Raw genomic sequence first — 12,233 nt, forward strand, 5'->3', positions numbered from 1 at the left:
CTCCCCCCCCTCTCTCCAAAAAAAGAAATTGTCAAAAAATGTCAAACGGAACCAGGGATTCCCAGCCAGTCTCCCATGCCGGTACTTGCCCGGCCTCAAACTGCGTAGCGGCTGCGATCTGACGAGGGCAGGCACATTCAGTTTAGAGTGGCCGTTGACGGGTAGCTATTGCACCTGTTGGCCTTTTCGAGAGCAAGGCTGAAGTAAAAGCTTTTTGGTTTTTTTTTGCTTTTTTTTATTGTGGGTAGGGCCACTCTAACTCCCCCCCCTCTCTCCAAAAAAAGAAATTGTCAAAAATGTCAACGGAACCAGGGATTCCCAGCCAGTCTCCCATGCCGGTACTTGCCCGGCCTCAAACTGCGTAGCGGCTGCGATCTGACGAGGGCAGGCACATTCAGTTTAGAGTGGCCGTTGACGGGTAGCTATTGCACCTGTTGGCCTTTTCGAGAGCAAGGCTGAAGTAAAAGCTTTTTGGTTTTTTTTTGCTTTTTTTTATTGTGGGTAGGGCCACTCTAACTCCCCCCCCCTCTCTCCAAAAAAAGAAATTGTCAAAAATGTCAACGGAACCAGGGATTCCCAGCCAGTCTCCCATGCCGGTACTTGCCCGGCCTCAAACTGCGTAGCGGCTGCGATCTGACGAGGGCAGGCACATTCAGTTTAGAGTGGCCGTTGACGGGTAGCTATTGCACCTGTTGGCCTTTTCGAGAGCAAGGCTGAAGTAAAAGCTTTTTGTTTTTTTTTGCTTTTTTTTATTGTGGGTAGGGCCACTCTAACTCCCCCCCCTCTCTCCAAAAAAAGAAATTGTCAAAAATGTCAACGGAACCAGGGATTCCCAGCCAGTCTCCCATGCCGGTACTTGCCCGGCCTCAAACTGCGTAGCGGCTGCGATCTGACGAGGCAGGCACATTCAGTTTAGAGTGGCCGTTGACGGGTAGCTATTGCACCTGTTGGTCCTTTTCGAGAGCAAGGCTGAAGTAAAAGCTTTTTGTTTTTTTTGCTTTTTTTTATTGTGGGTAGGGCCACTCTAACTCCCCCCCCTCTCTCCAAAAAAAGAAATTGTCAAAAATGTCAACGGAACCAGGGATTCCCAGCCAGTCTCCCATGCCGGTACTTGCCCGGCCTCAAACTGCGTAGCGGCTGCGATCTGACGAGGGCAGGCACATTCAGTTTAGAGTGGCCGTTGACGGGTAGCTATTGCACCTGTTGGCCTTTTCGAGAGCAAGGCTGAAGTAAAAGCTTTTTGTTTTTTTTTGCTTTTTTTTATTGTGGGTAGGGCCACTCTAACTCCCCCCCCTCTCTCCAAAAAAAGAAATTGTCAAAAATGTCAACGGAACCAGGGATTCCCAGCCAGTCTCCCATGCCGGTACTTGCCCGGCCTCAAACTGCGTAGCGGCTGCGATCTGACGAGGGCAGGCACATTCAGTTTAGAGTGGCCGTTGACGGGTAGCTATTGCACCTGTTGGCCTTTTCGAGAGCAAGGCTGAAGTAAAAGCTTTTTGGTTTTTTTTGCTTTTTTTTATTGTGGGTAGGGCCACTCTAACTCCCCCCCCTCTCTCCAAAAAAAGAAATTGTCAAAAATGTCAACGGAACCAGGGATTCCCAGCCAGTCTCCCATGCCGGTACTTGCCCGGCCTCAAACTGCGTAGCGGCTGCGATCTGACGAGGGCAGGCACATTCAGTTTAGAGTGGCCGTTGACGGGTAGCTATTGCACCTGTTGGCCTTTTCGAGAGCAAGGCTGAAGTAAAAGCTTTTTGGTTTTTTTTGCTTTTTTTTATTGTGGGTAGGGCCACTCTAACTCCCCCCCCCTCTCTCCAAAAAAAGAAATTGTCAAAATGTCAACGGAACCAGGGATTCCCAGCCAGTCTCCCATGCCGGTACTTGCCCGGCCTCAAACTGCGTAGCGGCTGCGATCTGACGAGGGCAGGCACATTCAGTTTAGAGTGGCCGTTGACGGGTAGCTATTGCACCTGTTGGCCTTTTCGAGAGCAAGGCTGAAGTAAAAGCTTTTTGGTTTTTTTTTGCTTTTTTTTATTGTGGGTAGGGCCACTCTAACTCCCCCCCCTCTCTCCAAAAAAAGAAATTGTCAAAAATGTCAACGGAACCAGGGATTCCCAGCCAGTCTCCCATGCCGGTACTTGCCCGGCCTCAAACTGCGTAGCGGCTGCGATCTGACGAGGGCAGGCACATTCAGTTTAGAGTGGCCGTTGACGGGTAGCTATTGCACCTGTTGGCCTTTTCGAGAGCAAGGCTGAAGTAAAAGCTTTTTGCTTTTTTTTTGCTTTTTTTTATTGTGGGTAGGGCCACTCTAACTCCCCCCCCTCTCTCCAAAAAAAGAAATTGTCAAAAATGTCAACGGAACCAGGGATTCCCAGCCAGTCTCCCATGCCGGTACTTGCCCGGCCTCAAACTGCGTAGCGGCTGCGATCTGACGAGGGCAGGCACATTCAGTTTAGAGTGGCCGTTGACGGGTAGCTATTGCACCTGTTGGCCTTTTCGAGAGCAAGGCTGAAGTAAAAGCTTTTTGCTTTTTTTTGCTTTTTTTTATTGTGGGTAGGGCCACTCTAACTCCCCCCCCTCTCTCCAAAAAAAGAAATTGTCAACGGAACCAGGGATTCCCAGCCAGTCTCCCATGCTGGTACTTGCCCGGCCTCAAAGTGCGTAGCGGCTGCGATCTGACGAGGGCAGGCACATTCAGTTTAGAGTGGCCGTTGACGGGTAGCTATTGCACCTGTTGGTCTTTTCGAGAGCAAGGCTGAAGTAAAAGCTTTTTGTTTTTTTTTGCTTTTTTTTATTGTGGGTAGGGCCACTCTAACTCCCCCCCCTCTCTCCAAAAAAAGAAATTGTCAAAAATGTCAACGGAACCAGGGATTCCCAGCCAGTCTCCCATGCCGGTACTTGCCCGGCCTCAAACTGCGTAGCGGCTGCGATCTGACGAGGGCAGGCACATTCAGTTTAGAGTGGTCGTTGACGGGTAGCTATTGCACCTGTTGGCCTTTTCGAGAGCAAGGCTGAAGTAAAAGCTTTTTGTTTTTTTTTGCTTTTTTTTATTGTGGGTAGGGCCACTCTAACTCCCCCCCCTCTCTCCAAAAAAAGAAATTGTCAAAAATGTTAACGGAACCAGGGATTCCCAGCAAGTCTCCCATGCCGGTACTTGCCCGGCCTCAAACTGCGTAGCGGCTGCGATCTGACGAGGGCAGGCACATTCAGTTTAGAGTGGCCGTTGACGGGTAGCTATTGCACCTGTTGGCCTTTTCGAGAGCAAGGCTGAAGTAAAAGCTTTTTGTTTTTTTTTGCTTTTTTTTATTGTGGGTAGGGCCACTCTAACTCCCCCCCCCTCTCTCCAAAAAAAGAAATTGTCAAAAATGTCAACGGAACCAGGGATTCCCAGCCAGTCTCCCATGCCGGTACTTGTCCGGCCTCAAACTGCGTAGCGGCTGCGATCTGACGAGGGCAGGCACATTCAGTTTAGAGTGGCCGTTGACGGGTAGCTATTGCACCTGTTGGCCTTTTCGAGAGCAAGGCTGAAGTAAAAGCTTTTTGTTTTTTTTTGCTTTTTTTTATTGTGGGTAGGGCCACTCTAACTCCCCCCCTTCTCTCCAAAAAAAGAAATTGTCAAAAATGTCAACGGAACCAGGGATTCCCAGCCAGTCTCCCATGCCGGTACTTGCCCGGCCTCAAACTGCGTAGCGGCTGCGATCTGACGAGGGCAGGCACATTCAGTTTAGAGTGGCCGTTGACGGGTAGCTATTGCACCTGTTGGCCTTTTCGAGAGCAAGGCTGAAGTAAAAGCTTTTTGTTTTTTTTTGCTTTTTTTTATTGTGGGTAGGGCCACTCTAACTCCCCCCCCCTCTCTCCAAAAAAAGAAATTGTCAAAAATGTCAACGGAACCAGGGATTCCCAGCCAGTCTCCCATGCCGGTACTTGCCCGGCCTCAAACTGCGTAGCGGCTGCGATCTGACGAGTGCAGGCACATTCAGTTTAGAGTGGCCGTTGACGGGTAGCTATTGCACCTGTTGGCCTTTTCGAGAGCAAGGCTGAAGTAAAAGCTTTTTGTTTTTTTTTGCTTTTTTTTATTGTGGGTAGGGCCACTCTAACTCCCCCCCCCTCTCTCCAAAAAAAGAAATTGTCAAAAATGTCAACGGAACCAGGGATTCCCAGCCAGTCTCCCATGCCGGTACTTGCCCGGCCTCAAACTGCGTAGCGGCTGCGATCTGACGAGGGCAGGCACATTCAGTTTAGAGTGGCCGTTGACGGGTAGCTATTGCACCTGTTGGCCTTTTCGAGAGCAAGGCTGAAGTAAAAGCTTTTTGTTTTTTTTTTGCTTTTTTTTATTGTGGGTAGGGCCACTCTAACTCCCCCCCCTCTCTCCAAAAAAGAAATTGTCAAAAATGTCAACGGAACCAGGGATTCCCAGCCAGTCTCCCATGCCGGTACTTGCCCGGCCTCAAACTGCGTAGCGGCTGCGATCTGACGAGGGCAGGCACATTCAGTTTAGAGTGGCCGTTGACGGGTAGCTATTGCACCTGTTGGCCTTTTCGAGAGCAAGGCTGAAGTAAAAGCTTTTTGTTTTTTTTTGCTTTTTTTATTGTGGGTAGGGCCACTCTAACTCCCCCCCCTCTCTCCAAAAAAAGAAATTGTCAAAAATGTCAACGGAACCAGGGATTCCCAGCCAGTCTCCCATGCCGGTACTTGCCCGGCCTCAAACTGCGTAGCGGCTGCGATCTGACGAGGGCAGGCACATTCAGTTTAGAGTGGCCGTTGACGGGTAGCTATTGCACCTGTTGGCCTTTTCGAGAGCAAGGCTGAAGTAAAAGCTTTTTGTTTTTTTTTGCTTTTTTTTATTGTGGGTAGGGCCACTCTAACTCCCCCCCCTCCTCCAAAAAAAGAAATTGTCAAAAATGTCAACGGAACCAGGGATTCCCAGCCAGTCTCCCATGCCGGTACTTGCCCGGCCTCAAACTGCGTAGCGGCTGCGATCTGACGAGGGCAGGCACATTCAGTTTAGAGTGGCCGTTGACGGGTAGCTATTGCACCTGTTGGCCTTTTCGAGAGCAAGGCTGAAGTAAAAGCTTTTTGTTTTTTTTTGCTTTTTTTTATTGTGGGTAGGGCCACTCTAACTCCCCCCCCTCTCTCCAAAAAAAGAAATTGTCAAAAATGTCAACGGAACCAGGGATTCCCAGCCAGTCTCCCATGCCGGTACTTGCCCGGCCTCAAACTGCGTAGCGGCTGCGATCTGACGAGGGCAGGCACATTCAGTTTAGAGTGGCCGTTGACGGGTAGCTATTGCACCTGTTGGCCTTTTCGAGAGCAAGGCTGAAGTAAAAGCTTTTTGTTTTTTTTTTGCTTTTTTTTATTGTGGGTAGGGCCACTCTAACTCCCCCCCCTCTCTCCAAAAAAAGAAATTGTCAAAAATGTCAACGGAACCAGGGATTCCCAGCCAGTCTCCCATGCCGGTACTTGCCCGGCCTCAAACTGCGTAGCGGCTGCGATCTGACGAGGGCAGGCACATTCAGTTTAGAGTGGCCGTTGACGGGTAGCTATTGCACCTGTTGGCCTTTTCGAGAGCAAGGCTGAAGTAAAAGCTTTTTGTTTTTTTTTGCTTTTTTTTATTGTGGGTAGGGCCACTCTAACTCCCCCCCCTCTCTCCAAAAAAGAAATTGTCAAAAATGTCAACGGAACCAGGGATTCCCAGCCAGTCTCCCATGCCGGTACTTGCCCGGCCTCAAACTGCGTAGCGGCTGCGATCTGACGAGGGCAGGCACATTCAGTTTAGAGTGGCCGTTGACGGGTAGCTATTGCACCTGTTGGCCTTTTCGAGAGCAAGGCTGAAGTAAAAGCTTTTTGTTTTTTTTTGCTTTTTTTTATTGTGGGTAGGGCCACTCTAACTCCCCCCCCTCTCTCCAAAAAAGAAATTGTCAAAAATGTCAACGGAACCAGGGATTCCCAGCCAGTCTCCCATGCCGGTACTTGCCCGGCCTCAAACTGCGTAGCGGCTGCGATCTGACGAGGGCAGGCACATTCAGTTTAGAGTGGCCGTTGACGGGTAGCTATTGCACCTGTTGGCCTTTTCGAGAGCAAGGCTGAAGTAAAAGCTTTTTGTTTTTTTTTGCTTTTTTTTATTGTGGGTAGGGCCACTCTAACTCCCCCCCCTCTCTCCAAAAAAAGAAATTGTCAAAAATGTCAACGGAACCAGGGATTCCCAGCCAGTCTCCCATGCCGGTACTTGCCCGGCCTCAAACTGCGTAGCGGCTGAGATCTGACGAGGGCAGGCACATTCAGTTTAGAGTGGCCGTTGACGGGTAGCTATTGCACCTGTTGGCCTTTTCGAGAGCAAGGCTGAAGTAAAAGCTTTTTGTTTTTTTTTGCTTTTTTTTATTGTGGGTAGGGCCACTCTAACTCCCCCCCCTCTCTCCAAAAAAAGAAATTGTCAAAAATGTCAACGGAACCAGGGATTCCCAGCCAGTCTCCCATGCCGGTACTTGCCCGGCCTCAAACTGCGTAGCGGCTGCGATCTGACGAGGGCAGGCACATTCAGTTTAGAGTGGCCGTTGACGGGTAGCTATTGCACCTGTAGGCCTTTTCGAGAGCAAGGCTGAAGTAAAAGCTTTTTGTTTTTTTTTGCTTTTTTTTATTGTGGGTAGGGCCACTCTAACTCCCCCCCCCTCTCTCCAAAAAAAGAAATTGTCAAAAATGTCAACGGAACCAGGGATTCCCAGCCAGTCTCCCATGCCGGTACTTGCCCGGCCTCAAACTGCGTAGCGGCTGCGATCTGACGAGGGCAGGCACATTCAGTTTAGAGTGGCCGTTGACGGGTAGCTATTGCACCTGTTGGCCTTTTCGAGAGCAAGGCTGAAGTAAAAGCTTTTTGTTTTTTTTTGCTTTTTTTTATTGTGGGTAGGGCCACTCTAACTCCCCCCCCCTCTCCTCCAAAAAAAGAAATTGTCAAAAATGTCAACGGAACCAGGGATTCCCAGCCAGTCTCCCATGCCGGTACTTGCCCGGCCTCAAACTGCGTAGCGGCTGCGATCTGACGAGGGCAGGCACATTCAGTTTAGAGTGGCCGTTGACGGGTAGCTATTGCACCTGTTGGCCTTTTCGAGAGCAAGGCTGAAGTAAAAGCTTTTTGTTTTTTTTTGCTTTTTTTTATTGTGGGTAGGGCCACTCTAACTCCCCCCCCTCTCTCCAAAAAAAGAAATTGTCAAAAATGTCAACGGAACCAGGGATTCCCAGCCAGTCTCCCATGCTGGTACTTGCCCGGCCTCAAACTGCGTAGCGGCTGCGATCTGACGAGGGCAGGCACATTCAGTTTAGAGTGGCCGTTGACGGGTAGCTATTGCACCTGTTGGCCTTTTCGAGAGCAAGGCTGAAGTAAAAGCTTTTTGTTTTTTTTTGCTTTTTTTTATTGTGGGTAGGGCCACTCTAACTCCCCCCCCTCTCTCCAAAAAAAGAAATTGTCAAAAATGTCAACGGAACCAGGGATTCCCAGCCAGTCTCCCATGCCGGTACTTGCCCGGCCTCAAACTGCGTAGCGGCTGCGATCTGACGAGGGCAGGTACATTCAGTTTAGAGTGGCCGTTGACGGGTAGCTATTGCACCTGTTGGCCTTTTCGAGAGCAAGGCTGAAGTAAAAGCTTTTTGTTTTTTTTTGCTTTTTTTTATTGTGGGTAGGGCCACTCTAACTCCCCCCCCCTCTCTCCAAAAAAAGAAATTGTCAAAAATGTCAACGGAACCAGGGATTCCCAGCCAGTCTCCCATGCCGGTACTTGCCCGGCCTCAAACTGCGTAGCGGCTGCGATCTGACGAGGGCAGGCACATTCAGTTTAGAGTGGCCGTTGACGGGTAGCTATTGCACCTGTTGGCCTTTTCGAGAGCAAGGCTGAAGTAAAAGCTTTTTGTTTTTTTTTGCTTTTTTTTATTGTGGGTAGGGCCACTCTAACTCCCCCCCCTCTCTCCAAAAAAAGAAATTGTCAAAAATGTCAACGGAACCAGGGATTCCCAGCCAGTCTCCCATGCCGGTACTTGCCCGGCCTCAAACTGCGTAGCGGCTGCGATCTGACGAGGGCAGGCACATTCAGTTTAGAGTGGCCGTTGACGGGTAGCTATTGCACCTGTTGGCCTTTTCGAGAGCAAGGCTGAAGTAAAAGCTTTTTGTTTTTTTTTGCTTTTTTTTATTGTGGGTAGGGCCACTCTAACTCCCCCCCTCTCTCCAAAAAAAGAAATTGTCAAAAATGTCAACGGAACCAGGGATTCCCAGCCAGTCTCCCATGCCGGTACTTGCCCGGCCTCAAACTGCGTAGCGGCTGCGATCTGACGAGGGCAGGCACATTCAGTTTAGAGTGGCCGTTGACGGGTAGCTATTGCACCTGTTGGCCTTTTCGAGAGCAAGGCTGAAGTAAAAGCTTTTTGTTTTTTTTTGCTTTTTTTTATTGTGGGTAGGGCCACTCTAACTCCCCCCCCTCTCTCCAAAAAAAGAAATTGTCAAAAATGTCAACGGAACCAGGGATTCCCAGCCAGTCTCCCATGCCGGTACTTGCCCGGCCTCAAACTGCGTAGCGGCTGCGATCTGACGAGGGCAGGCACATTCAGTTTAGAGTGGCCGTTGACGGGTAGCTATTGCACCTGTTGGCCTTTTCGAGAGCAAGGCTGAAGTAAAAGCTTTTTGTTTTTTTTGCTTTTTTTTATTGTGGGTAGGGCCACTCTAACTCCCCCCCCCTCTCTCCAAAAAAAGAAATTGTCAAAAATGTCAACGGAACCAGGGATTCCCAGCCAGTCTCCCATGCCGGTACTTGCCCGGCCTCAAACCTGCGTAGCGGCTGCGATCTGACGAGGGCAGGCACATTCAGTTTAGAGTGGCCGTTGACGGGTAGCTATTGCACCTGTTGGCCTTTTCGAGAGCAAGGCTGAAGTAAAAGCTTTTTGTTTTTTTTTGCTTTTTTTTATTGTGGGTAGGGCCACTCTAACTCCCCCCCTCTCTCCAAAAAAAGAAATTGTCAAAAATGTCAACGGAACCAGGGATTCCCAGCCAGTCTCCCATGCCGGTACTTGCCCGGCCTCAAACTGCGTAGCGGCTGCGATCTGACGAGGGCAGGCACATTCAGTTTAGAGTGGCCGTTGACGGGTAGCTATTGCACCTGTTGGCCTTTTCGAGAGCAAGGCTGAAGTAAAAGCTTTTTGTTTTTTTTTGCTTTTTTTTATTGTGGGTAGGGCCACTCTAACTCCCCCCCCTCTCTCCAAAAAAAGAAATTGTCAAAAATGTCAACGGAACCAGGGATTCCCAGCCAGTCTCCCATGCCGGTACTTGCCCGGCCTCAAACTGCGTAGCGGCTGCGATCTGACGAGTGCAGGCACATTCAGTTTAGAGTGGCCGTTGACGGGTAGCTATTGCACCTGTTGGCCTTTTCGAGAGCAAGGCTGAAGTAAAAGCTTTTTGTTTTTTTTTTGCTTTTTTTATTGTGGGTAGGGCCACTCTAACTCCCCCCCCTCTCTCCAAAAAAAGAAATTGTCAAAAATGTCAACGGAACCAGGGATTCCCAGCCAGTCTCCCATGCCGGTACTTGCCCGGCCTCAAACTGCGTAGCGGCTGCGATCTGACGAGGGCAGGCACATTCAGTTTAGAGTGGCCGTTGACGGGTAGCTATTGCACCTGTTGGCCTTTTCGAGAGCAAGGCTGAAGTAAAAGCTTTTTGTTTTTTTTGCTTTTTTTTATTGTGGGTAGGGCCACTCTAACTCCCCCCCCTCTCTCCAAAAAAAGAAATTGTCAAAAATGTCAACGGAACCAGGGATTCCCAGCCAGTCTCCCATGCCGGTACTTGCCCGGCCTCAAACTGCGTAGCGGCTGCGATCTGACGAGGGCAGGCACATTCAGTTTAGAGTGGCCGTTGACGGGTAGCTATTGCACCTGTTGGCCTTTTCGAGAGCAAGGCTGAAGTAAAAGCTTTTTGTTTTTTTTTGCTTTTTTTATTGTGGGTAGGGCCACTCTAACTCCCCCCCCTCTCTCCAAAAAAAGAAATTGTCAAAAATGTCAACGGAACCAGGGATTCCCAGCCAGTCTCCCATGCCGGTACTTGCCCGGCCTCAAACTGCGTAGCGGCTGCGATCTGACGAGGGCAGGCACATTCAGTTTAGAGTGGCCGTTGACGGGTAGCTATTGCACCTGTTGGCCTTTTCGAGAGCAAGGCTGAAGTAAAAGCTTTTTGTTTTTTTTTGCTTTTTTTTATTGTGGGTAGGGCCACTCTAACTCCCCCCCCTCTCCTCCAAAAAAAGAAATTGTCAAAAATGTCAACGGAACCAGGGATTCCCAGCCAGTCTCCCATGCCGGTACTTGCCCGGCCTCAAACTGCGTAGCGGCTGCGATCTGACGAGGGCAGGCACATTCAGTTTAGAGTGGCCGTTGACGGGTAGCTATTGCACCTGTTGGCCTTTTCGAGAGCAAGGCTGAAGTAAAAGCTTTTTGTTTTTTTTTTGCTTTTTTTTATTGTGGGTAGGGCCACTCTAACTCCCCCCCCTCTCTCCAAAAAAAGAAATTGTCAAAAATGTCAACGGAACCAGGGATTCCCAGCCAGTCTCCCATGCCGGTACTTGCCCGGCCTCAAACTGCGTAGCGGCTGCGATCTGACGAGGGCAGGCACATTCAGTTTAGAGTGGCCGTTGACGGGTAGCTATTGCACCTGTTGGCCTTTTCGAGAGCAAGGCTGAAGTAAAAGCTTTTTGTTTTTTTTTGCTTTTTTTTATTGTGGGTAGGGCCACTCTAACTCCCCCCCCTCTCTCCAAAAAAAGAAATTGTCAAAAATGTCAACGGAACCAGGGATTCCCAGCCAGTCTCCCATGCCGGTACTTGCCCGGCCTCAAACTGCGTAGCGGCTGCGATCTGACGAGGGCAGGTACATTCAGTTTAGAGTGGCCGTTGACGGGTAGCTATTGCACCTGTTGGCCTTTTCGAGAGCAAGGCTGAAGTAAAAGCTTTTTGTTTTTTTTTGCTTTTTTTTATTGTGGGTAGGGCCACTCTAACTCCCCCCCCTCTCTCCAAAAAAAGAAATTGTCAAAAATGTCAACGGAACCAGGGATTCCCAGCCAGTCTCCCATGCCGGTACTTGCCCGGCCTCAAACTGCGTAGCGGCTGCGATCTGACGAGGGCAGGCACATTCAGTTTAGAGTGGCCGTTGACGGGTAGCTATTGCACCTGTTGGCCTTTTCGAGAGCAAGGCTGAAGTAAAAGCTTTTTGTTTTTTTTTGCTTTTTTTTATTGTGGGTAGGGCCACTCTAACTCCCCCCCCTCTCTCCAAAAAAAGAAATTGTCAAAAATGTCAACGGAACCAGGGATTCCCAGCCAGTCTCCCATGCCGGTACTTGCCCGGCCTCAAACTGCGTAGCGGCTGCGATCTGACGAGGGCAGGCACATTCAGTTTAGAGTGGCCGTTGACGGGTAGCTATTGCACCTGTTGGCCTTTTCGAGAGCAAGGCTGAAGTAAAAGCTTTTTGTTTTTTTTTGCTTTTTTTTATTGTGGGTAGGGCCACTCTAACTCCCCCCCCTCTCTCCAAAAAAAGAAATTGTCAAAAATGTCAACGGAACCAGGGATTCCCAGCCAGTCTCCCATGCCGGTACTTGCCCGGCCTCAAACTGCGTAGCGGCTGAGATCTGACGAGGGCAGGCACATTCAGTTTAGAGTGGCCGTTGACGGGTAGCTATTGCACCTGTTGGCCTTTTCGAGAGCAAGGCTGAAGTAAAAGCTTTTTGTTTTTTTTTGCTTTTTTTTATTGTGGGTAGGGCCACTCTAACTCCCCCCCCTCTCTCCAAAAAAAAGAAATTGTCAAAAATGTCAACGGAACCAGGGATTCCCAGCCAGTCTCCCATGCCGGTACTTGCCCGGCCTCAAACTGCGTAGCGGCTGCGATCTGACGAGGGCAGGCACATTCAGTTTAGAGTGGCCGTTGACGGGTAGCTATTGCACCTGTAGGCCTTTTCGAGAGCAAGGCTGAAGTAAAAGCTTTTTGTTTTTTTTTGCTTTTTTTTATTGTGGGTAGGGCCACTCTAACTCCCCCCCCCTCTCTCCAAAAAAAGAAATTGTCAAAAATGTCAACGGAACCAGGGATTCCCAGCCAGTCTCCCATGCCGGTACTTGCCCGGCCTCAACCTGCGTAGCGGCTGCGATCTGACGAGGGCAGGCACATTCAGTTTAGAGTGGCCGTTGACGGGTAGCTATTGCACCTGTTGGCCTTTTCGAGAGCAAGGCTG

At 49.7% G+C, this 12,233-nt stretch overlaps 5 pseudogenes; all 5 read right to left on the reverse strand.

Annotated features, from left to right (window-relative positions):
• Positions 1–3,877: 3,877 nt before the first annotated feature.
• LOC142280530 (5S ribosomal RNA) lies at positions 3,878–3,996 on the reverse strand (annotated as a pseudogene).
• A 3,210-nt stretch (positions 3,997–7,206) lies between these two features.
• Positions 7,207–7,325, reverse strand: LOC142280536 (5S ribosomal RNA; annotated as a pseudogene).
• Positions 7,326–7,462: 137 nt separating this feature from the next.
• On the reverse strand, positions 7,463–7,581 carry LOC142280541 (5S ribosomal RNA; annotated as a pseudogene).
• A 1,673-nt stretch (positions 7,582–9,254) lies between these two features.
• Positions 9,255–9,373, reverse strand: LOC142280531 (5S ribosomal RNA; annotated as a pseudogene).
• Positions 9,374–10,790: 1,417 nt separating this feature from the next.
• LOC142280542 (5S ribosomal RNA) lies at positions 10,791–10,909 on the reverse strand (annotated as a pseudogene).
• Positions 10,910–12,233: the final 1,324 nt, after the last annotated feature.

The sequence above is a fragment of the Anomaloglossus baeobatrachus genome, unplaced genomic scaffold (genome assembly GCF_048569485.1).
Source record: "Anomaloglossus baeobatrachus isolate aAnoBae1 unplaced genomic scaffold, aAnoBae1.hap1 Scaffold_4568, whole genome shotgun sequence".
Lineage (NCBI taxonomy): Eukaryota > Metazoa > Chordata > Amphibia > Anura > Aromobatidae > Anomaloglossus > Anomaloglossus baeobatrachus.